At 41.6% G+C, this 25,985-nt stretch overlaps 1 long non-coding RNA gene across 3 annotated transcripts in view; it reads left to right on the top strand.

Annotated features, from left to right (window-relative positions):
- The window catches only part of LOC123377759, a 179,431-nt gene that overhangs the window by 99,187 nt on the left and 54,259 nt on the right, over positions 1-25,985 (top strand). For all 3 annotated transcript variants that reach the window (XR_006582314.1, XR_006582315.1, XR_006582316.1), the window contains exon 2: positions 12,045-12,160. This is a non-coding gene — a long non-coding RNA (uncharacterized LOC123377759). The remainder of the gene's footprint in view (positions 1-12,044; positions 12,161-25,985) is intronic.

Here is a 25,985-nt window from a genome sequence, read left to right on the forward strand (position 1 = left end):
GTTGTTGATATGTTTTGGTCCAGGTTGGTCCAGTTCCTTACGTGCCCCAAATATCTGATTGGCACATGAAGATTGAGGGATGTGTAAGGGGGGCTTCAAGCCCCCTGTGCAAGTCAGAGCAGCCCTGAATCTTCTCTACAACTTGCAGTAGCTTGCAGGGGCCCCTTGCACTCCTTACACACCCATTATGGGAGGGCGGGTCAGGATGGCATGGCACAGAGTCCCTTCAATACCAGTCAAGGATTCTCCTATGCAAGGGTGAATTCCCAGCTGCCCTTTTCAGGAAGCTTTCCAGTCCTTTGTACTGCCAGAGTGCTACAAATGGACCAGAACAGGGGCCAAAGATCCTGGTCTTTGTGCTGATTTGTAGTTATTGATATTAACATTTAAAATATTTGTATTGTATGAAAGGAAAACTGAACTTTAACAATTTCAACTACATTGATTTTCCCAAAGCAGCACTTATCAAGCTATTTTCATCCTATCGTAAAATCATCTCTTATGTTTGTTCACTGCTTTGTGCTGTACAAAAATTCAGAGTAAAAGAACCAGAGGAAAGAGAACAAGCCCTAAAAAGTGAGTGAAAGATGACACTCAGAACATAGCCTGTCAGCGCCAGGAAATTGTCATCCTGCAGCAAATACATCGGTCTGTAATTGTCTCCAGCTCCGCTTCACACCACCTATATAAAGTTGCCTGTACATATCATCATTTCATAGTCTCTTGTCACCTGAATAACTTTTAAAAAAAAACCCAAACCCCAAAATGTCAAATTTGTGGAGTCCTCATTTATATTCTGCTCTTTTAAGATCAACATATTAAAATTTAAAATCAGAAAGTGAAGGCGTGTTCAGGCAAAGTTACGCAGTATATTTTAATCTGTTTTAAGTCAAATAAGAACTTAAAATAACAAATACCTTAGGATCCCCATTGCATACAATAACCTTGCAGCACTTTATATTTTTGCTTTATCTAAAAAATTCTATGATGAAAGCTCCCTCCTTATTACTGCAATATAAATAAAAGCTAATATCTTATACTGTGTCTTAAAGCCGTTTATTTGCTGAATATTTATGGGAGTTCTGCGCATTTTTTTTTTATCCATTCCCTCTGGCTTGTAGTGAAAAATTGGCTGAAACTGGCATGAATTTGCAAACTGGACGTTGCACAGATACGATGTAGCATGGAAACAAAAGCACATAGTTTAATTCTGCTTTCAATACTAGATTCCTGCTGATAAATGGTACTTTAAATCCAGAATCCCAAACTGATTATAGTGCAATAACCTGATGAATAGTTATTTTCTTGAGAAACATCATGTAATTTTTTAAAAAGAAACCAAATAGTCCAATTCACTCTGAACAATATTGTTAATTGATTACTCCTGATATTAAGCCAATTCATAACAGTTTACATAGTCCTCCAGCAATGGTAATGGCTTAATAATAAATTAGTGTGATTTGAGGAATTGAAAGTCCGTTAGCATGAAAGTTTTCAAACAATGAATTAAAATCAAGTCCTGACAAATGATACCAGCATTTTGCTTTCAGCACTTGATATAAAGTGTGTGCTGCTCTTACTGCATCATAATCATGGAATTTCTGCTTATTAATTTGTTAATCTTGCAGCAGGAATAGTCTTGGGAGCCTGCACTTGACAAATGGATGAAGTTGAAACCTCCGCCCTTTTGAGTGGTAACTAAGTTGAACTCAAATCAGAGATGTTGGTATCTTCTTATTTTCTATATGTAGGTATTGATGCCCCATCCACACACTCTGTCATGTGATACTGTCATAGTTGCTTTCTTCTAACACTGAACAGGGTACTTGAATAGAATAAGGCAAATATAATTATCCTAAAGCTGCTCCTTCTCTCTCTTTCCTTCCCTTTCATTACAGAGCCTAGAAATTCCCTGATCCCCTCCTGGCTGGCTTTCTGCTGTAGATTTAAAGAAACAGTACATACTTCTTCAAAACCATACCATTTCTTGTAATATTGTACTGTGTTGTGACTGTTTTCAGTACTAAGAAAGCATCAGCAAATAAAAATTTCCAACACTGATGGTCCTGTCCACACCTGCTGTTCTCTAGATATTAAATACCATTTTTTATTACAAATCCCTTGTGACCAGTCAGATGCTTTCTCTGTCACACTGCTAATTGTCAGAGCACTGACTCTTCCTCTCTATCTTGTTGTTCAAGTGTAGCAATTGAGACCCGTCAGCAGAGTGCCTCCTGCTGGTCGTCTGGGAATTAGCTCTTTTTTTAGCCTCGGAGTGCCCTCTGCTGGCTGGTGGCTTGCCTGCCTCACGCCCCATGTCCCTCCCGGACCCCAGTGCCCCTTTACCTCAGGGTTCTGCCCCAGCCATTCTCCCACAGTCTCTGGGTCTCCCCTCCCCGGGGAACCCCCAGCCCTCTCTATCCACCTTGCATCCGCGGCTACTGCCAGTCATCATCTAGCCCGCTTTCACAGGGGCAAACTGCAGTCTGTAATGGCCACTCATCATTGACAAGGGGGTTGGACCAGCTGCCTCTGCCTAACCCCAAGCTACACCTCTGCAGCCGCAGTACCTCTTTAGGCCTTAACCAAGGCCTCAGCCTGGGGAGTTGCCAGGCTGGAGCTCCCCAGCTCCTCTTCCCCTTTTTCCCAGCACTGCTCTGCTTCAGGTACCTTGCTCCCAGGCAGCTAGCCCTTCCCACTCCAGGGCTAGAGTGAGATACCTTCAGCTCCTGGCCCCTCAGCCCTCTTATCAGGACCTGCTGGGTCCTGACTGAGCTGGCCACACCTGTGGTCAGCTACTCCCTCAGCTGCTCTCACTCCTTTTATCCCAGCCATAGTCCTCTCCAGGGTTGCTTTTAACCTCTGTTCTGCAGCCACTCCACTACATCAAGTCATACAACTCATGAAGAGAAAAGACATTAAAATATATTTGTTTAACCGTGTAGAATCTGTGTAGGAGAATATTGGGTTTTTGTTCCCTGGGCTTTCCCCTTTAAATTCTAGTTAAAATCATGGTCAGAGAACTAAAGTAATATGTTGTCTTCTGGCCCAGATTTGGCATGCAGATAGACTATGACTTCTATTCTACCAGTTTCTTTCCTAATTATAGTTTGTGAAAAAAGGTAGCCAAAGGATTTCATCCTCCTCTTGTGGTGAGTTGGAAACAACTGCCAGGTATATTCCTCTTCAACCAGCAATGAAGGAATTAATTTGTATTTGAATACAGTATTTATCTTCCTACACACTTCGTTGTTTATACTATTAGCGTCAGAAACACAGTGAGTAGAGTCGCCTTCTGATATGAGTATTTAATGTTATTGCTAGGCTCAGCCAATTTCTTGTTCAGCTCAGCTCTCTTTTCCAGTATCTGTCATTCATTAGAAACTTTTGCAAAGAACAAGGACAAATTCACAGTGGGAGGTTCCTACAAAGAATTATTCTGCCCTTTTTGTACAGTACACGTTTCTAAGCAACCAATGGTTGGGGGAAAAGCTTCTGTGGTGATTAGATGTTGCACGTTAATACTGCATTCTGCTATTGAAAATGAAGTCTTATTTATGTTCCAACTTTGTCACCCTTATATTGAGTTAGGCCAGGTATACACTAGGAAATTAGGTCTGTGTAACTGTCACTCAGGGATGTGAAAAATCCATGCCTGTGAGCAATGCAGTCAAACGGACTTAAACCCCAGTGTACACAGCACTAGGTCAATGGGAGAATTCTCCCATCAGCCTAGCTATAGACTCTCAGGTAGGTGGAGTACCTATGCCAATGGAAGAAGCCTTCTCATCGGCATAGGTAGCCTCTTCACTGAAGCACGACAACAGTGCATCTGTAGTAGTGCAGCTGTGCCACTGCAGCATTTAGGTGTGGACAGGCCCTTAGTCTCAATGAGATTGTTAGGATTGCTTGCTTGGAAGGTACTGCTCAAAATAAGTGAGAGTTAGCAGAATTTGGCCCCTGTAATATAGAAAAACAAGTTTCAGAGTAGCAGCCATGTTAGTCTGTATCCGCAAAAAGCACAGGAGAACTTGTGGCACCTTAGAGACTAACAAATTTATTTAAGCATAAGCTTTTGTGGGCTACAGCCCACTCCATCGGATGCTCAGTGACCTCAGTAACAGACTTAAAAGTCGCAATTTTGCAACAGAAATGCTTCAAAAACAGATTCCAATGAGAAACTGCTGAACTTGAATTAATATGCAAACTAGATACCATCAATTTAGGTTTAAATAGAGACTGAGAATGGTTGGGCCATTACACACATTGAATCTATTTCCCCATGTTAAGTATCCTCACACCTTCTTGTCAAATAGTCTAAAATGGGCTATCTTGATTATCACTACAAAAGTTTTTTTTTTCCTCCTGCTGACAGTAGCTTATCTTAATTAATTAGCCTCTTAGAGTGGGTAGGGCAACTCCCACCTTTTCATGTTCTCTCTGTGTATATATATCTCCTCACTATATTTTCCATTCTGTGCATCCGATGAAGTGGGCTGTAGCCCACAAAAGCTTATGCTCAAATAAATGCCTTAGTCTCTAAGGTGCCACAAGTACTCCTGTTCTTTTTATAGAAAGACAAGATCATCAATAACATCTCTATTGCCTGCCCTTTTGTACCTCCCAAGATCAGAAATGAGAGAGTTAAGATATTTGATCTTCACAATCTCACAAAAGAGAGAATTTTGATTTTTACTTGGCATTTGTACTTTATCTTATGTATTAGACTGTCTGTTTGTGTCTGTGTGCACATTTCCCCCCCCCCCCCCGCCACTTTCCAGCTGAGGCTTTTGATAGTAGATAAACCTTTGAATATATTTGAGATCACAAATTTGCCTCTTAAATCAGCCTCTGTACCAGATGATTGGAGAATAACTAATGTAACATTGATTTAAAAAAAAACAACACAAAAACTTCAGACACAATCCTGGCAATTACAGGCCAGTAAGCCTAATTTCAGTACCAGGCAAAGTGGTTGAAACTATAATAAAGAACAAAATAATAATAAAGAACTATCAGACATGTAGATGATCTTGATATGTTGGCAAAGAGTCAATACAGCTTTTGCAAAGGGAAATCATGCCTGCAAATTATTACAATTCTTTGAGGGGTCAACAAGCTTGTGGACAAGGATGATCCAGTTCACATAGTGTACTTGGACTTTCAGAAAGCCTTTGACAAAGTTCCACACCAAAGGCTCTTAAGCAAAGTAAGAAGTCAGGTGATAAGAGGGAAGAAGAAAGGAAACATAAGTTAGGAGTAAGGGGTCATTTTTCAAAATGGAGAGAGGTAAATAGCAGGGTCCCCGAACTGGGACCAGTCCTATTCAACATACCCATAAACATTCTGGAAAAGGAGAGTAAACAGGAGGATAACAAAGTTTGTGGGTAATACAAAGTTACTCAAGATAGTCAAGTTCAAAGTTGATTGTGAAGTTACAAAGGGATCTCACAAAACTGGGCTAAGTGTTAGAACCATTATAAAAGGGATAGATAATAAGACAGAAAATATCATAATGACACTCTGTAAATCCATGGTACACCTACACATTGAATGCAGCATCCAGTTCTGGCCAGATATATTAGAAATGGAAAAGGGCAGAGAAGGGCAACAAAAATGATTAGGGGTATGGGACAGCATCCATACGAGGAGAGATTAATAAGACTGGGACTGTTCAGCTTAGAAATTGATGGGGGGGGGGTATGATAATTGCCTATAAAATCATAGGGAAGTGTTATTTACCTCTTCACATAACACAAGAACCGGCGTCACCCAATGAAATTAATAGGCAGCAGGCTTAAAACAATAAAAAGTAAGTACTCTTTCATATATGCCTAGTCAACCTGGGGAACTCATTGTCAGTGTATATTGTGAAGGCCAAAAGTATAACTGGGTTAAAAAAAATTAAGATAGTGGAGGACAGGTCCATCAATGGCTATTAGCCAAGATGATCAGGGACATACCCCATGCTCTGGGTTTCCCCGAGTTTCTGACTGCCAGAAGCTCTGACTTTTTTCAACAGGGGATGGATCACTCAATTAAATCACCCTTTTCTATTCATTCCTCTGAAGCATCTGGCAGTGGCTACTTTCGGAAGACAGGCTACTGAGCTAGATGGACCATTGGTCTGACCTAGTATGGCCATTCTTACATTTTTATATTCACAAGGAATTTATACCTAAGAACTCTGTCAAATGTCAGTGGTCCCTGATAGCATTCTTTGTTAGTGATAAAATACAAAATAATACAGATTTTAGCATCAACAAAGATGCTCTTTAATGTTTATCTGTGGTCTTGAAGTGTGCTGGTTCTAGGTTTCTAGCATCTTTTCGCATGTAAGTTAAAAAATTACCAGAGGTAAGTGTTCTTTATATGGACTTGACACTGAGCAGCCTTTTTCATTGCCCTGTTCAATAGATGAACTGGAAACTAAATTTGTATTCTTATGTGGAACTCTGTTTAATGTTGAGTGAGCGAGCACTCTACACCCTCAAGGATGGAGGTTCCCACAAGGGAGCAATATAGAAAAAATTATGTGAAATCCTAGATAAAGATCTTCAATGGGACATCCCAAACAACATGAAATTCTTTTCTTTAGAATCCATATCCTCCTAGGGAGATACTAGCAGCGAATGATGAATGTAAATAAACTATTACTGTCCATAGAATAACTATATGGTCAGAGAAAATTGATGTCCTTTGATGACATTACCAGTGTCTATCATATGGAAAGGAACTCCTGGCTTAGTTCCAAAAGTGAGAATGCACCATTGGAAAGTCACTGAGTCTAGGTAGACTTTGGCAAAAAGAGTAGAATAAAATGAAGGTTTAGAAATGTATTAAATAGATTTTCAAGGGGCTGGGTAAATCAAGACTGAAGTGGGAGGATAAACTTATAAAACTTAGACTTTACATTTTTCATTGCAGTTCCAAAGCCTCAGCATATGCTGGAAACAAAGCAAAGGCCATGCAAATTGAATATAACAGATCCAGGCACTGAGGGTTTGTCTACATTGCAATTAGATACCAATGGCTGGCCCGTGCCAGCTGACTCAGGCTCACTGGGCTGGGGCTAAGGGGCTGTTCAATTGTGGTGTAGACATTTTGGGCTAGGTCTGCAGCCTGAGTTCTGGGATCCTCTCACCTCACAGGGTCATTGAGCCCAGGATCCAACCTGAGCCCAAACATCTACATGGTAATTAAACAGCCCCTTAGCCTGAGCCAGCTGGCACAGACCAATTGCAGGTCTTTAATTGCAGTGTAGTTATATCCTAAAAGTTAATGCACATAGCTGTGTACTCAAATTGTGGTCTCTACTTTCCTGCATCTTCAAAACTGGCATTCTAGGAAACCACTCAGTTCATATATCTTTGTGTTGTGATCTATAATTTATACAAAAGAGACTTACAGACAAATAAAACTAGCATTGCTTAATTAGAGTCCTAGAGTCATAGACTTTAAGGTCAGAAAGGACCATTATGATTGTCTAGTCTGACCTTCTGCACAACACAGGCCACAGAATCTCACCCACCCACTCCTGTAATAAACCCCTAACCTATGTCTGAGCTATTGAAGTCCTCAAATCATGGTTTAAAGACTTCAAGGTGCAGAGAATCCTCTAGCAAGTGACCCAGGCCCCACAGTGCAGAGGAAGGCGAAAAACCCCCAGGGCCTCTGCCAATCTGCCCTGGAGGAAAATTCCTTCCTGACCCCAAATATGGTGATCAGCTAAACCCTGAGCATGTGGGCAAGACTCACCAGCCAGGCACCCAGGAAAGAATTCTCTGTAGTAACTCAGATCCCACCCATCTAACATCCCAAGTCCCAACACAGGCCATAATAGTAAAAGATAAATTAATTGCCAAAATTAGGCTATCCTATCATACCGTCTCCTCCATAAACTTATCAAGCGTAATCTTGAAGCCAGATATGTCTTTTGCCCCCACTGCTCTCCTTGGAAGGCTGTTCCAGAACTTCACTCATCTGATGGTTAGAAACCTTCATCTAATTTCAAGTCTAAACTTCCTGGTGGCCAGTTTATATCCATTTGTTCTTGTTTCCACATTAGTACTGAGCTTAAATAATTCCTCTCCCTCCCTGGTATTTATCCCTCTGATATATTTATAGAGAGCAGTCATATCTCCCCTCAGCCTTCTTTTGGTTAGGCTAAACAAGCCAAGCTCTTTGAGTCTCCTTTCATAAGAGAAAAACAACAAGGAGTCCGGTGGCACCTTAAAGACTAACAGATTTATTTGGGCATAAGCTTTCGTAGGTAAAAAAACACCTCTTATTCAGATGTATGGAGTGAAAGTTACAGATGCAGGCATTATATAATGAGAAGAGAAGGGAGTACCTCACAAGTGGAGAGCCGCTGTTGACAGGGCCAATTTGATCAGGGTGGATGTAGTCCACTCCCAATAATGGATCAGGAGGTGTCAGTTCCAGGAGATGCAAAGCTGCTTTTGTAATGAGCCAGCCACTCCCAGTCCCCATTCAAGCCCAAATTAATGGTGTTAAATTTACAAATGAATTTTAGTTTTGCTGTTTTTCTTTTAAGTCCGTTTCTGAAGTTTTTTTGTTCAAGAATAGTTACTTTTAAATCTGTTATAGAATGTCTAGGGAGGTTGAAGTGTTCACCTACTGGTTTTTGTATGTTACCATTCGTGATTTCCGATTTGTGTCCATTTATTATTTTACATAGGGACTGTCCGGTTTGGTCAATGTACATGGCAGAAGGGCATTGTTGGAACATGATGGCATATATCACATTAGTAGACATGCAGGTGGCTGATGTGGCTGGGTCCTCTGATGGTGAGGCTAGAGTAGATATGGGGACAAAGTAGGCAATGAGGTTTGCTACAGGGATTGGTTCCAGGGTTGGTGTGGTGTGTAGTTGCTGGTGAGTATTAGCTTTAGGTTGGGGGGGGTCGTCTGTAACGAGGACTGGCCTGCCTCCCAAGGTCTGTGAGAGCGAGGGATGGTTTTCCAGGATAGGTTGTAGATCGTAGATAATGCACTGGAGAGGTTTTAGCTGGGGGCTGTACGTGATGGTCATTGGTGTTCTGTTATTTTCCTTGTTGGGCCTGTCCTGTAGTAGGTGATTTCTGGTACCCGTCTCACTTTCCTCACTTCCCCAGGTGGGTATTGTAGTTTTAAGAATGCTTGATAAAAATCTTGTAGGTGTTTGTCTGAGGGACTGGAGCAAATTCAGTTGTATTTTAGAGCTTGGCTGTAGACAATGGATTGTGTGATGTGTCCTGGATGGAAGCTGGAGGTAAGTATAGCAGTCAGTAGGTTTCCGTTATAGGGTGGTGTTTATATGATCATCACTTATTTGCACTGTAGTGTCCAGGAAGTGGATCTCTTGTATGGACTGGTTTTCCATTCCATAAGACAGGTTTTCCATTCCTTGGATCATCCTAGTAGCCCTCCTCTGTACCTGTTCCAGTTTGAATTCATCGTCCTTAAACATGGTAGACCAGAACTGCACACAGTATTCCAGATGAGGTCTCACCAGTGCCTTGTATAACGGTACTAACACCGCCTTATCTGTACTGGAAATACCTTGCCTGATGCATCCCAAGACCACATTAGCTTTTTTCACAGCCATATCACATTGGTAACTCATAGACATCCTGTGATCAACCAATATTCCAATGGTGGTACTCCTCTGTTACTTCCAACTGATGAGATGAGGAGATCAGGTTGGTTTGGCATGATCTAGCTCTTGCCTTTATTTCTGTCTTTCCTAAACAGCACATATCCTTCAATACCTGTACTCCAGTCATGACTACTATTCCACTATGTTTCTGTTATCGCTATAATATCTGGTTTCATTTCCTGCAGTAGTAATTCTAGTTCCTCCATTTTGTTACCTAGGCTCCTCGCATTGGTGTACAAACATCTTAATTTTTGCTGTTTGGCTTTGCTCACATTCTTTACCTGATTAGACACAGACATTCTACCACCAGTATCACCTATTAGACTGGTATCTACACTACCCTTCCTCCTTATGTCCATTCTCCTACCCACAGCTGTATCCTTTCTTACTTTTTCTTCCCTCTCAATGTTAAAATCTGGCGTGGAGATCACCTGGACATCTCCCAACCATCTCCCCCAAATTCCTAGTTTAAATCCCTCTTAATCAGTTGTGCCATCCTCCATCCTAGAAGTCTATTTCCCTCCCTACTCAGGGGAAGTCCATCCCGAGAGAACAGTCCTCTGTCCATGAATGCCTCCCAGTGGCCGTACATCCCAATGCCCTCCTTATAGCACCACTGCCTGAGCCATCTGTTGATCATTATAATCTTGTCACACCTCTGTTGCCCTTCTCTTGGAACAGGCAGAATCCCACTGAAGATCACCTGAGCCTCGAGTTCCTTAAGCGTCTTCCCCAGCCTGGCATAGTCTCCCTTGATACATTCCAGCGAGAATCTAGCCGTATCATTTGTTCCCACATGTAGGACAATCAGTGTATTCTTTCCCAATTGTTCACATTTTTCTGACTAAATTCTTCCTCCCAGCTGATCTGGCTCATAATTGTTTTCAGCTTTATGAATTTGGCCCTGTTAAACTTCCAAGTATATATATTACTCATTTGGACTTATTCCACTTGCACATTATCAATGTGATCAAGTCATGATCCCTTCTACCTAAGAGACCGTTGGCTTTTAGTTCTCTGATCAGTTCCTCTTTATCTGTTAGGAAAAGGTCGAATATAGAATTCCCCTGTGTTGGATGCAACACCTTTTTTTGAGTTAGGAAATTGCTATCTATAATGTTTAGAAATTCAAAGGATGTTTTAGTATTGGCAGCATAAGACTTCCAACATATGTCACTCAAATTGAACTCACTCATGATCACACAGTGTAGTTTTGTTATAATGAAGCAGAAGGTGAAAGATTAAACTTGCTTTAACTCCTTTAAACAGTGGAACCATTTGCACAGGTTGAAAGGACTTTGGCAAGGTGATACAGAATGAAAGAAGTTGTTTTCATGTCCAGATACCCTAAACCAGTGCATTCATGTAGCCTTCACACCCTGGTAAATAATAACAACCCTCCCCCCAAAAATTTTTATATCCAATTGCTGAATAGCTCTAATGATAAAATATTAACACTCTTTCTGCTTGTGGCTCTAAACATCATTTTCTCCCTAGCTTTTCTCCAACTTTGCAGCAGTTCAGTGCTATTACGATTTTTAAAACATCCCTTGCAAGTTGTGATGGAGTTCTGAAATATTCTGCACAAAATAAAAAGCAGGTTTTCTTTCAGCTGCAAAGTAGAATTCAAATGGGGAAAAATTCTCTCTAAGCTGATAATTGGGTTTAAAACAATTAGAAAATAAAGGAAAAATATTATTCTTTATCAGATGCCTAAGTGGTATTAAGTGACTTTCTTGGATTTTTGTTCAATTTTTTAAGGTTGAGCAGTGGGGGAGAGGGCACAAAGTAACAGGGGTGCATAATGCTTCAGCTGATGGAGGGGTCGGGAGTGAGCAGAGATCCCTGTTCTGACTCCCCTCCCTCAATCAGCCAGTCAGAATAAGTTGCATCCCATAAAGTGATGTTCAGTGTCTAAGTACCTGGGAGCATTAAGATTCTATGGATGAAATCCTGGACCCATTGATGTTAGTGGGATTTTTGCCATTGACTTCAATAGGGCCATAATTTCACCCTAGGAGTCAAAATGCCTCTAAGTGCTTCTGAGACAGTACCTACAAGATGAAGTCAGGCCCTAAATGTTTTAAATCTTTGGACCTAATTCAGCTCTCAGTTATGTCCATGCAACTACAATTATTTCAGAGGAGTTGCCTGGTTGTAATATAGCTGCGTAAATACATCTAAAAATGGCAACAACAAACTGAGAGAAATGACAAACTGAGTTTGCTTTCCCCAAATACCCTAGTGAATGACTTTATTGGTGAGAAGGCTCATGGAAACTGAACTTTTTAAGCAAATATTGGAAAATATTAATGGAAAAAATAAATGTTGAACTCAGTCACAGACCTAATTCTGAACATTATGCACACGTTTCTTTTCCCAGATAACAATACCATCTGATTTATTTGTCCAAGCTGAGCTAACACAACAGATGGTTTGGCTATTGAATACTGCTTGTGAACAATCTACAGACCAAGAAGTATTTGAAGAAAATGTTCTGTAAGTAGTTTCTAATAACAAATTTAAGAAAATAATAAACTTCCCATGAGTAGAAAAGAGAGTAAGTAGATTTGTTGAATAAATGATTTGCTATGAATTCATTCAGCATCAGCTGCAACTGAAAGAAGAATTTGGTCTCCCTCATTTGGCCATGCCCGCTTTTCACTTTTTTACTCCCCACCATACTGCCTCTCTTTACATCTTCTGTACTCAGGGCTGGCTCTGTCCTTCAAGGTGCTGAGAACTCTAGCCCTGATCTAGTAAAGCACTTTAGGCATGTGAGCAGATCCATTGAAGTCAACGCCATTAGTCAAATGCTCAAATTTAAGCATGTGCTTAAAACTTTGCTGGATCAGGGCTGGAGTGCTCTGTACCTTGCAGGACTGAGCCCTTAAAGTTGTGCCCTTCCACAGGATACTTCACGAACACTTAGTTCTTACATCCATTTTTTGCCCCTTACATATGACTTATGATGTAGCTCATGGTGTAACTTCCTTCAGAATTTACTATAATAATAATACAGTGATTTGTTATACAATTAGTGGAACATGAGTTAAGTGACCGTGTTTGGAACCAGAACAAATTGGTTGCCTAGTAGCATTGCCTCTCCTTGTTACAGGATGAACAGAGCTTTACTAGAACCTTTTGGATCATTTAAAGCAGGGATGAGCAAACTATGGCCCACGGGCTGCATCTGGCCCTTCAGACGTTTTAATCCGGCCCTCAAATTCCCACTGGGGAGGAGGGTCCAGGGCTTGCCCCACTCTGGCGCTCCAGCGAGGGAGTAGGATCGGGGGTTGGCCCTGCTCCATGTGATGGAGTTCTGAAATATTCTGCACAAAATAAAAAGCTCCTCACGGCTCCCAGCAGCGGTGGCATGTCCCCCCTCCTATATGTAGGGTCAGCCCGGGGGCTCCGCATGCTGCCCCCACCCCAAGCGCAGCTCCTGCAGCTCCCATTGCTGGGAACTGCAGCCAATGGGAGCTGCAGTGGCGGCACCTGCAGATGGGGCAACACACAGAGCTGCCTGACTGCGCTTCCCCATAGGAGCAAGAGGGGGGACATGCCACTGTGTCTGGGAGCTGCTTGAGGTAAGCACTGCCCGGAGCCTGCCCCCCTGCCCCGCTCCCAGGCCCTAACCCCGTGCCCCAGTCCTGATCCCTCTCCCGCTCTCCAAACCCCTTGGTCTCAGCCCAGAGCACTCTCCTGCACCCCAACCCCTCATCCCCAGCCCCACACGTCTGCACTCCTCACCCCAACCCCCAGCCCAGATCCCCCTCCTGCACCTTGAATTCTTCATTTCTGGCCCCACACCAGAGCCTGCACCCCCAGAGAGAGCCCTCAACCCAACCCCCAATTTCGTGGGCATTCATGACCTGCCATACAATTTCCATACCCAGATGTGGCCCTCGGGCCAAAATGTTTGCCCACCCCTAATTTAAAGTGATCACTTAAAACGGGTTGCCTGAAGGTGATCCGTCATGCAGATTCCTTTGTGCATGTCCATACAGAAAGATTTGGCTCTAATTATTTTTAAAAGATGATACATTTGACCAGCCTAATTTTGTCATTTAGTTTCTTACCTCTGAAACTGTAAACCTTTTAAGATTGATGAATAATTTAACTGTAAAAGTCTCCTGATCTCAAATATTTACTGATGTGCTTAAATTAATTGGCCAAGCCAGTGTTTTTAAAGAGAAAATTATTCAAAGATCTCTGAAGCATATTTCCCAGTCCAGGACTGAAATTTAACTTACTCATGGTATTTCCATTTGTACAGTGTACCCACATAAATAACTCACATCGGTGACTAGATAGATAAATGACTGTTTGTGTTTTCACATATAGGAATAAAAGCACAATATTTCATAAACCTGTCAATGCTGATTTGTTTTCCCCAGAAATTCTAAAATATGGTTATGGTTGTTGCTTCATGACTCAGCCTGTATTGTTGGTAGATGAAGGTGTGAGGGGTTCACACTCCGAATGCTCCCACCCCATCACATTTTTATTAAATTTAGAAGCTTCCTAAGAAAGCAAGAGAGAATTAAAAAAATGAGGACACAGAATTAAATTTATGCCTTATTTTATACATAGCACCCAATGCTTTTTAGGTGGCTTGCAGACATAGAATAATACAGGTCCCTGCGCTGAATGGTTTACACTCCAGGTTTTACATTCATAAATATGGGGGAAGGGAGAGAGCACTTGGGTCCTATCTCCCTTCGCCTGCAGGGAGCAGCTGCCAGGAGCAAACTTTCAGGCCACACATCTTGTCTTCTTTCCTTTTCCATCCCATCCCATCCTGTCAACTCCTTCCACCAGAGGAAGGTGGAGTGCTTTGGTGTGAGGTCAGTTACAGTGAAAGGAAGGAGGGCACTTAGCGTATGTCTACAAAGCAACTAGACACCTGTGACTGTACGGAGACTTCTGAGCTCAGGCTGGAGCCTGGGCTCTAGAGGGGTCCCAGAGCCTGGAAGTCTACACAGCAATAAAATAGTCCCACAGCCGGTGTCCTGTGAGCCCAAGTTGGCTAGCATGGGCCAGCTGCGGGTTTTTCTTTGCTGTGTAGACATACCCCTAGGGTGAACAAGGGCTGTGAAAGATTTTGATTGGAAGCTGGTCAGAGAGGAGGATGGAGAAGGAAGTGGAAAATTGAGAGATTGCTTGTTAGTTGTTTTGTGACTACTAGTTTGCCCTGTTTGGGGAATGTAAGCTCTTTAAGGCAGCCTTGAAGTTCAGGCTTGGAGACCCACCCCCATTGTTGGGTTTCAGAGCCCAGACTGCAGCCCATGCAGGAATATCTACATTGCTATTTTAAACCCTGTAGCATGGGCCCTGCAAGCCTGATTCAGTTGACCCAACTCTGAGACTCTCTGATATGGGCTGGGTATTTTTTTTTTGGTTGCAATGTAGATGTACCCAATGATGCACTCACACTGATAGGGGCCTTTAGATATTACCAGAATAAAAATAATCATAGATTATTAGGGTTAGAAGAGACCTCAGGAGATCATCTAGTCCAACCCCCTGCTCAAAGCAGGACCAAGCCCCAGACAGATTTTTGCCCCAGATCCCTAAATGGCCCCCTCAAGGATTGAACTCACAACCCTGGATTTAGCAGGCTAATGGTGTTTTCCCCTTAAAATATACTCTGTTTTATATCATTAGAAATTGTATCAAATAATCCTTTCTGTTGCAGTCCATCCCCCATCCATTTCTTGGATTGGAGCATGTTCAGAGCAGGGATGCTGTCTGCACATTTGTCTTTAAAGCACTTGGTACACTTTTGGGTGTTAAGAGGAAATTCATATTTCTATAAAGGATTTTATAGTATTCCAGACTTCCTAGAATCCTTATGCATGTGATGATGAAGTACATCCAAACATTCCTGACACTTGCAACCACTGTTAACTGATCAGAAAACCAGATTAATAAGGTCTCCTGTGCATTCTCACGACAAATTGCCTAATGTGTTCCAAGCCAACAAACTGAACAGAAAATTTGAGTGCACAAGCATGAAGAATCTCTCGACACTACTGAACCAATTTCCTTCAAATGTATCTGTTTACTGTGACTTACAAAACAAGCTAATTTGGAGCACAATCTGTTTTGGCCATTGTTTAGTTATGGATTTGGAGAATTTTTGAATTAAACTTAGAACAAACATATTATTTTCCAGGTGCAAAAGTTCAAGTTGGCTGACTAGATTTCTCTTTAGACTTTTTCAAAATCTCCTCTGGACAAAATAATAAAAATGAAAAATTTCACCCTCAAATCTTTATTATTAGTGATGATGCTCAAGAAGGAATAAAGAACCTAGTTTCATTTTGAGAGCCCACTTTGAGACTGCAGGACTGGCAATTTTAAACATCCATCTTTTTACTTGTGAAGTAAGCACACTGGTCTGGAAATAACTGAAAAACAATAAATACAGAGCCTCTCAATGCCTTTCTTTAAAGTCACTTTTCACTTACCTACATAATGTACTTGGTTGATTTTAGATAAAACAATATGGAGAACTATATAGATAATCAACAATAACATTTTACCAAAGAAATTATTTCAGATTTAAGTTCAACGCTAAGTCCATCTTTTCCTTAATTTCTTTTGATAACCTCTGAGTTGAGATATTCTACTGGGATACATGCATCCATACCCTTAATCAATTTTGACGTTGAAGGTACAGATGCTTTTTATCCAATGTCTCATTATGCATGTTCCTTCCACGGGCAATTGTTTAATTTTAATTTTGTTTCACCATTACTGCAGCCCTGTGACTCTTCTTATTTGGGATGCCAGCTGCTTTTTTGCATTGCTGGCATTTAGTATTAGCCTTTCCAAAGGAAATAATTTTTCTTATTTACACTCATACAACCCTTTTAAAGTCAATGGAATAGGACTGAAAATCTCACTATCAAACTTCTGCTTAATAATACTAAAACTAATATGTTCTATTACTTAACAGAAATTGTATGTGAAAAGTTACCACAAATTATTTAATATATTCAGCTGTGATTTAAAATTTTCTAAAATATCTTTGTACTTAGAAGGTAAGCAATGTAACAATGCTTAAAGCACAGAGTTCTTCAAGGATTGGCGGCAATGTATTTTTCAATCTATGAAGTGAATACAATTTGCTCATATTAAACAGATCCTGGGCTTCTGTTGGTTGCAGATGACACACGCATTAGGGGAGTGGTAAATATTGAGAAGGTGATTTTGCTGATACAGAGCAATTGGGATCAGGCCCTTTCACAGGTCCAGCGAGGCCCGGGCCACTTCCAGCTTTTGAGGCCCCTACTATAATAAAAATAAAAAATGATGACACATGAAAACAAAAAGGCACCACAAAAAGAGCGAGACATAATTTGAATATTTTTTTTATTTAACGAATGCTTTTCACATCTCTTATTTGCTTACATTTGCAGCTCTAAGCTGAGTGTGTGTGTCACATTTTGGTCCGATAGGGATGCGCATAAAAACAAGTTGCAAAACTTATCAAATGCCAAAAAAGTAACAAGTGTCTAAATTTGAGGCCCCCTTTGAGCTTGAGGCCCAGGCCAAGTGGCCCTCCTGCCCCCACCCTCACCCAATTGGCCCTGATCGGGATTGCTTGATAAGGTGGGTGCAAGCAAACAATATGAATTTTAAAATGTCTAAATGTGTATATCTCAGAACAAAGACTGTAGGCAATACGTACAGGATGGGGGGCTCTTTGCTGGGAAATGGGGACTCCTAAAAAAAAGATTGTGGGGGTGTGGTGGATAATCAGCTGAACATGAGCTCCTCCTCTAACACTGTAGCCAAAAAAACTAATGCGATCCTGGGATGCATAAACAGGGGAATGTTGAGTAGGAGTAAAGAGGTTATTTTGCCTTTGTATTTGGCATTGATGTAACTACTGCTGGAATATAGTGTCCAGTTCTCGTGCCTGCAATTCAAGAAGGATCCTATATGTTGGCGAGGGTTCACAGAAGAGCCATGAGAAGGATTAAACTATTAGAAAACCTGCCTTATAGTGATAGACTCAAGGAGCTCAATCTGTTTAGCTTAACAAAGAGAAGGGTAAAGGATTACTTGATTACAATCTGTAAGTACCTACATGTGGGACAAATATTTAATAGCAGGCTCTGCAGTTTATCAGCGAGAAGTATAACGTGATCTGATGACTGGAAGCTGAAGCTAGACAAATTCAGAGTAGAAATAAGGCATAAACTTTTAACTTTGAGAGTAAGTAACCATTGGAGCAATTTATCAAGGGTTGTAATGGATTCTCCATGACTGGCAATTTTAAAATAATGATTGGATGTTTTTCTAAGATGTTCTCTAGGAATTATTGGGGTGAAGTTCTATGACGTGCATTATACAGGAGGTCAGACTAGATGATCACAATTGTCTTCTGGCCTTGGAATCTATGAACCCCCTGGAAGATTCTCTAATGGTACAGAGTTGCTGTAGTGATTTCTGGACCACTGACTCTCCTTACTGCCAGCACAGAAGGCATGGCTGGGGAACAGGGAATGCCTGCAACCCAGCAATTCAATTCTCCCCCTTCCTTTCCTCACTATGACTGGAGGGGTGTTAACGGGCAATCTTACCTTGAATTGTCCCTGAAATATGCGTTAACTGCTTATGCTAAACAATCTGTTCCCTGCTGTATTTAGCTGTGACACTGTTTCCCCGACCAGAAGTTGGTTCAATAAAAGATATTCCCTCACCCGCCTTGTTTCTCTAATATCCTGGGGCCAACACAGCTACAACAACGCTGCATACCCCAGCAATTCAGTCATTTTGGACTGTTCTCAGCTGGCACAGTTTGCTCTGGAGGTCCTTGAGTGGCCCCAGGATTGGGGAAGTATGATAAATGAAGGGGGAAGGTAGCTCCTTTTATGGACCCACCCAGCCAGTTAGCTATAAAATCCCTCTTGGTAGCTGTTCTCTACTTGCTTTACCTGTAAAGGGTTAAAAAGTCTGACTGCATGTATAGGTAAAAGGAAGGGAGTGGGCATCTGGCCAAAAGAGCCAATGGAAAGGCTAGAACTTTTTTTAAAATGGAAACAAGACTCCTATTTTGTCTGTCTGTGCTGTTCTTCCGGAGAGCAGGGACAGGGCTGGAACTATGTTGTAAAAGCTTGTGCCCGGTATGAAAAATCATCAAATCATACCTAGACACTACTCATTTGAAACCCCTGATATGTAAGTAGATCAGGAAATGTCTAGGAATACGTGATTAGGTTTATCTCTTTTATTTCTGTAAGGCTTGTGGACTCCTCTGTACTAACCCCAGGTGCTTTTGTTTTGCTTTGCTTTAAAGGTTTTTAAGCAGGACCTCAAGAGAGCTATCTTGATGCTTAATTTTTGTAATTGTTATTTTTAAATCTAGCAAAAAGCCTAAGTTCCAAATGTATTTTCTTCCTTTCTGTTTTTAATAAAATTTACCTTTTTTTTTTTTTTTAAAAAGAACAGGATTGGATTTTTGTGTCCTAAGAGGTTTGTGCATATATTGTTTAATTAGCTGGTGGCAACAGCTGATTTCCTTTGTTTCTTTCTCAGCTCTTCCCCAGAGGGGGAGTGAAGGGGCTTGAGAGTACCCCACAGGAAGGAATTCCTGGGCTCTGAAAGCTGTTTTTTTTTCATGCACTTGGGTGGTGGCAGCATCTACCCATCCATCCAAGGTCAGAGAGAAGCTGTAACCTTGGAAGTTTAATACAAGCCTGGAGTGGCCAATATTAATTTTTAGAATCCTTGTGGGCCCCCACCTTCTCCACTTGAAGTGCCAGAGTGGGGAATCAGCCTTGACAGGAAGTCTAAAAGTATCTCAAAGTCATCTTTTGCACTTGTCCTCCTGAACTGACACCTGTACTCCTCAATACAGTCAAGGATCTAGGCCAGTACTGTTATCCATTTGGATCATATATGGTATGACACAACAGAAAAGATCTCCAATGGTTATGCTAGCCCTGTTTTCAACCTCTCGGCTTTCTCTTTGCTGAGCTGCTGCCAATGTGTCTGGATGCATCTCATATAGGAACCTTGATGTTTAGTTCTTGTACTTAAGCCTGGCAATCATTCACAACATTGAATTGTGAACTTAAAAGAACCCTACTTGTTTGCAAACATTCATATTATTCCAATTTTTATTCTGTTATTTCTCCAGACTTCCTAAATCGTTCATATGTAAAATACTATATAAATGTAAATGTCTGATTAGATGACAGATTTTATAAACATGCACACAGCTCAACTAACATAAAATTTAACATAAACTTCCATAGACTAAATACTGATTTTATTCTTATTATGCTAGCAACAATAACCGCATTGATATTGTCTGTACTTTTTTGGTTCTACTAAGAACTCATTAAATATGTTTTGAGGGACTTGTGGATTTCAGTGACTTTGGCTTTAACGTTGTTGTATTCCTCCAAAAATGTGATCCTTTCCCTGATGCTCTGTATCAGTAATTCTCAACCTGTGATTCCAGAGCTGCTGTTCAGTTATTTGGGGTGCTATCTGTGGCTATCCTGGAGTCCAAGTGTATGAATGATACTCCTGAAGCTGTCTGATCTCAGGCAGTGCAAAAAATGTGCCAGTAAATGAAATGTTCCCCATAGTTCCTGATACATGGAAAATAGCCCAGGTGAGTCACTGGGATTCCCTCCAACACCCAGGAAGAAATGGAGAGGGAAAGAGGTAAGAGTGGTGATACTGGGGCTGGTTCTGACCTCTGAGTTTTACATCCATCTAGTGCCAGAGGCGTTGGTGTAAATGAGATTTTGAGCAAATATTCCTAGCGACCCAACACCAGTGAGGATGAGTATAGCATAGTGCAGATGCTTCCTAACACAAGGGGAATTCTCTGCTGGCTAGAATATGACCTCTTTATGCTGCAAAGTGGCCTTAGCAGACTGGGCAATCTACCTTTTGTTCTTTCACTAACACTGTGTTCCGTGGCTCTTTCTGCTCAATCTTGAATTTTCTTTTTCTGTACTACAAGAATTGAGTTCTGAGGGAAATTATGCAGTGATCCCTTTGATTTCATGCACCCTTTTCTGAGATGCTTATTTATATTGCACTTTCAGAGGAACTTTGGTTTTCCAGTGTGACGCTAGATACAGCAAGGTGGCAGAAATCCTGAGGCTATTAACGGATAAAGCAACAGATTTTATGCGTGCTTCTGACTAGGGGGTGAGAAATGGAGATTGCTTTTGACAAGGCGCAGTATTAGACTGAACAGCAACTCCCTTTTCTCTGTAGTTTGTGTCTTTATTTTAATTCAGTTGTTCGTGTTGATTATTATGTTCAACTTTTAAAAGTATTTGCAGCTTAATTGTAGGTCACGCTACAATCTGTGAAAACCTCTCCCACTCCAGCTGAGAGATACTGTGTTCTAGTGCTTTCTCTCTATGGGCAGTAGAGGCAAAATATTTTCCCCCTAAACTATGTAGTCCACTGTGTCTAATAACTATATTGTGGGTTTAGAGCAAGTCTGTGGCTTTGTTTCTTTTCGTATTCTATTTTGTCATTCCTTCTCTGAAAAAAAGAATGTGAGAGAATATCAGCTGAAGGTGAAAGACACAAGTGTTTACATACGCCAATGAATTTTTGCAATTGCCTTTGTGAGGGTAATGAAGAATGCTGTGCTAGTTGATTTTTTTTTAAATGACTGTTTAAGAGCTACTCAGAAACTAGAAGGAGAAACTTTTTAAATATTTAACTGCTCTGAGAAGTGTTCCTGTAACTTTGGCTTAATGTAATGGACTATGAAAGGATGCAAATGAATATGCAATCATTTGTGAGTAAAAGTCAAACCTAAATCTATTCTAGCAGGAGACCAAGTGATGAAACACTTCTGATAAAATCCTACTGACAAAAATAATTAGAAAAATACGGCATATCTCATAAATTAATAAATGAAATGTGGATGGAGCACAGGTGATCTTCTGTGTTTAAAGAATGAAAAATGGCCTGAGATTACAATTAAGTTGTGGATCTCAATGTACAGTGTTCTGATCAGTGGTTCTCAAACTGTGGGTTGGGACCCCAAAACCCGAGGGCTTCAGCCCCGGGCAGTGGGGTTCAGGTTGCAGGCCCCCTGCCTGGGACTGAACCCCTTGAGCGTCAGCTTTCTCCCCTCCCCCCGCCCAGAGCAATGAGGATTGGGCTCTGGCCTGCCTACTTGGGGCAGTGGGGCTCAGGCAGTCTCAGGCTTCGGTCCCCTCTCCTGGGGTCGTGAAGTAATTTTTTATGTCAGAAGGGGGTCACAGTGCAATGAAGTTTGAGACCCTCCCTGCTCTAGATTACTTAAATTAGGGGAGCTTCTGGTACTTCAACACTGTTGGCATAGCAACCTTACTCTGTGAATATTCTTGTTGAAGTCAAATAGACTACTCCTGGAATAAGGAGCCACTCAATGAGCATAAGGGTATCTCAATACTGCCCTTATTGACTAAAGGTGAATGAGCTTGAAAATATTCTGAATTAACCAAGTCTGGGAAAGCACCCAAAAATTTGGAAGTTTATTTGATTATTCTCTGAACTATTCCAGCCCTCTGTGTCTGGAAAATTGGTCTGGAAAACAAGTTTTTCTTTCTTTCTGTCTTTTTGTCTTCCTTTAGCCAGGAACTGATCCTGCAGACTTTTATGCACATGTATGATCCTATTAAGTTCTTAGATTTTCAGGTTTTTTAGATCATGTGCTTGCATGGTACAGAATGAGGAGGTAGGGTGCCACGGTACTATAAATGTGAAAGAACAATGGAATATCTATTTAGGTCAATGAGTCACTTCCCAGAACAAACTAGATCCATTTTTCAACAATAAATTGCAAGACAAACTCTAGTGGAAATGGAAAAGTGGGAAAGCACCCAATTTATAATATATGGTCAGTTATGCTTTATGTAAACAAATGTATAGGAGGGCAGCATGAAAACAGAATGAGTTATTGGTAGCCAAATGAACAGGTGGCTTCTACCCAGAGATTAAAAAAAAAAAAGTAGTTCGGGGAAACAGTAGGCCCATTAAAAAAGATTAGTTACACTGACTGTTCTAAAATGGCATAAATAGGTTTATTTTTTAATCTTTGTCTGTGGTGAGAAAAATATTTAGGTAGACAAGTGAGAATCATGAAAAATGACTGTTGGTGAAACACAGGTGAGGGAAGACTTGAAAATGAGAATATATACAGCTGGTTTATCTGGTATGGTTCCTAGTATCTCAGTATTTCTCAAACTGGGGCCGCCGCTTGTGTAGGGAAAGCCCCTGGTGGGCCAGGCCGGTTTGTTTACCTTCCCCGTCCTCAAGTCTGGCAGATCGCAGCTCCCACTGGCCACGGTTGCTGCTCCAGGCCAATGGGAGCTGCTGGAAGCAGCACAGGCCAAGGGACGTGCTGCCTGCCGCTTCCAGCAGTTCCCATTGGCCTGCAGCGGCAAACTGCGGCCAGTGGGAGCTGCGATCGGCTGGACCTGCGGACGGGGCAGGTAAACAGAACAGCCCAGCCTGCCAGGGGCTTTCCCTACACATGCAGCGGCCCCAGTTTGAGAAACACTGGTCTACCTAGTATGCACAGTGTATTTTTATCACTTGTTTTGTGAGCTCTGTCATACACACACTGGGTAAAATCCTGACCCCCACCGAAATCAGTGGCAAAAGTCTCATTAACTTCACTGTGGCCAGAATTTCACCCACTATATTGCATCTTAATAATGTCAGGTGTTGCAATCAAATGGTGAAGAAACCTCTTGTGTGCTAGTCTTGCTCCATTCTCACAAAGTAAAATGGCAATATTATCCATGGCAGGATCTACTGCATATTCCTAGTCTGTTTATTGCAAAAAATGTAATTTGTTGCAAATAGGAATCAGTTTGTCATCACAAACTGAAATATATTGTTTAGGATAACGTATTTACCTGCAGGCAACTTTTGTAACAAATTGCACTCAGTGTAACTGTTGGAGGCAGTTATCCTTTTCCTGTCTATTAAGCTTCTGGTTTACTTCATTAACATGTTGCTAATTGGTGTGTGATTTAATTTAAATTCTACATGAATTTTGTTGTAAAGCAGAAATTGTTATAATTCATATCAATATCCCATGGGAGCTTTTTTCAGATCCAATGCATTTTAGGAGGTGATTGGTTGTTTTGTTTTGTTTTTTTCTTCAATCAAGGAATTCGTGGGTGCCAGCTGTACTCGTAAAGATTAAAATAGTTCATAGTTTAATTATATTTTTAAATATCTATGAAATAAGAAGGACCAAAACTACTCTTAAAGGCAAACAATTCTTAAACCATGCTTCTTATCAGCATTTGATTGTGATTTTTATGAATTACACTGCTTTTATTTGTGTTCTCGGCCAAACTTCCTTTGAAAATTCTGGGTTTTCTGGGTTCCGTGTACCATCAAGCATTACTTTGTATTGCTTTGTGAAGTACTACACGATAATATAACTGGGATTAAAGGGGAGTTGAATGTACTGAAATCTAATGATAGCTGCTCCTAAAATACACAATCTCATCCAGAGACACTGATAATTCTCCGTCTTTCAAATGTACAAAAAGAAACATTGGATAACACAACATAGAGGGGAAAAAAGTGGAAATCAGAGCTAGAAGCATCTCTCTTGAAGCTTCCTGACACACACAGCATAGCATCTGAAAGCTCATTAAGTCTTTTACAGCAGTCACTAAGTATTAGTGCGATAAGATACAAGCCAACACGATGTTCAGTGCTTTCTCCAATGACCAGACATAAAGCTGCCAATTACTCATTTTGGCTTAATTTTCAGCCAGTTTTCAAATTTTTTAGTTATGGGGCTCTATTTTTAAAAGAGAGGGAAATTTTACTACCAGACTGAGCTCAGTGCTAATAGTATTACTCCAGAAGCAAAACATTATAGAAGAGTTACAAACTAAATGTCAAAGGACATTTTTGTGAGTACATGCATGGTTCTAAGCAGTAAGCATGATGTATCTTGTTATTAGTAAGGATTCACATGATATTCACATAAGCAAAGTAGGGAAATGTGGTCTAGATGAAATTACTATAATGTGGGTGCATGGCTGATTGAAAGACCATACTCAGAGTAATTATCAATGATTCACTGTCAATCTGAGAAGGCATATGTAATGGGGTCCCACAGGGGTCAGTCCTGGATCTGGTACTGGTCAATTTTTTCATTAATGACTTGGATAATGGATAATTGTGGATGGCTCTATGCTGGGAAGGGTTGCAAGCACTTTGGAGGACAGGTTTAGAATTCAAAACGACCTTGACCAATTAGAGAATTGGTCTGAAATCAGCAAGATAAAATTAAATAAAGACAAGTGCAAAGCGCTACACTTAATAAGGAAAAATCAGATGCTCAACTATAAAATGGAGAATTACTGACTAGGTGGATTAGTACTGCTGAAAAGGATCTGGGGGTTATAGTAGTTCACAAATGAATATGAGTCATCAATGTGATGCAGTTGTGAAAATATCATTCTGGGATGTATTAACGTGAATATCATATATAAGACACGGGAGGTAATTGTCCTATCCAGAGCCATAACTAGCTATTTTTGCGCCTGAGGCAAGAATATAAAATTGCGCCCTCCCCCTCCATATAATTTTATAGTAGTAACTTTGTTTAAAAAAAAAAAAGGGGGAAAAGTGTCATATCTGAAGCACCTAGGGCTGGGATCTGTGATCCACCAACCTCAGTGGTCCAGCTGATCTGCCTGGGGGCGGCCCCTGCTCTCGGTGCCCTTGCTGTGAAGGCAGGGAGGGGCAGCCTGGCCTCTGCCTCGCTGGACTGAGGCTGGCGCTGTCCCAGGGTGACCCTGCCCGGGAGATCAGGCTGGAGACCCCGGGGCACTGTCCATCCATCACCCGTACCAAAGTCCCAGCCTCAGGGTCAGTGCAACCATTTAGGCAACGTAGGCAGTCGCCTAGGGCACTAGGATTTGGGGGGCGGCATTTTCTTTGGCAGCGACCACAGCTGTCAGATCTTCGGCCGCCCCAGTTGCCGTTGGCATTTAGGCAGAGGGAGCTGGGGCAGAGGAGCGCGGGGAGAACCGCCTGCAGCAAGTAGTGGGGGGGGCGGCATGCAGGGGAACTCCCCACCCCAGCTCACCCCTGCCCCGCCTCCTCCCCGAGCATGCTGTGGCTACTTCACTTCTCTCGCCTCCCAGGCTTGCGGCGCCAATCAGCTCAGGGTGGGGGGTGGGGAGCTGCTGCAGGGGGGGCATCTCAAGGCGGGAGCTGCTGCAGAGGGAGAGGGGCGCCTCAGGGCGGGGGCTCAGGGACGGGGGAGGGCACAAGATGGAAATTTCACCTAGGGCGC

The sequence above is a fragment of the Mauremys mutica genome, chromosome 9 (assembly GCF_020497125.1).
Source record: "Mauremys mutica isolate MM-2020 ecotype Southern chromosome 9, ASM2049712v1, whole genome shotgun sequence".
In the NCBI taxonomy this organism is placed as follows: domain Eukaryota; kingdom Metazoa; phylum Chordata; order Testudines; family Geoemydidae; genus Mauremys; species Mauremys mutica.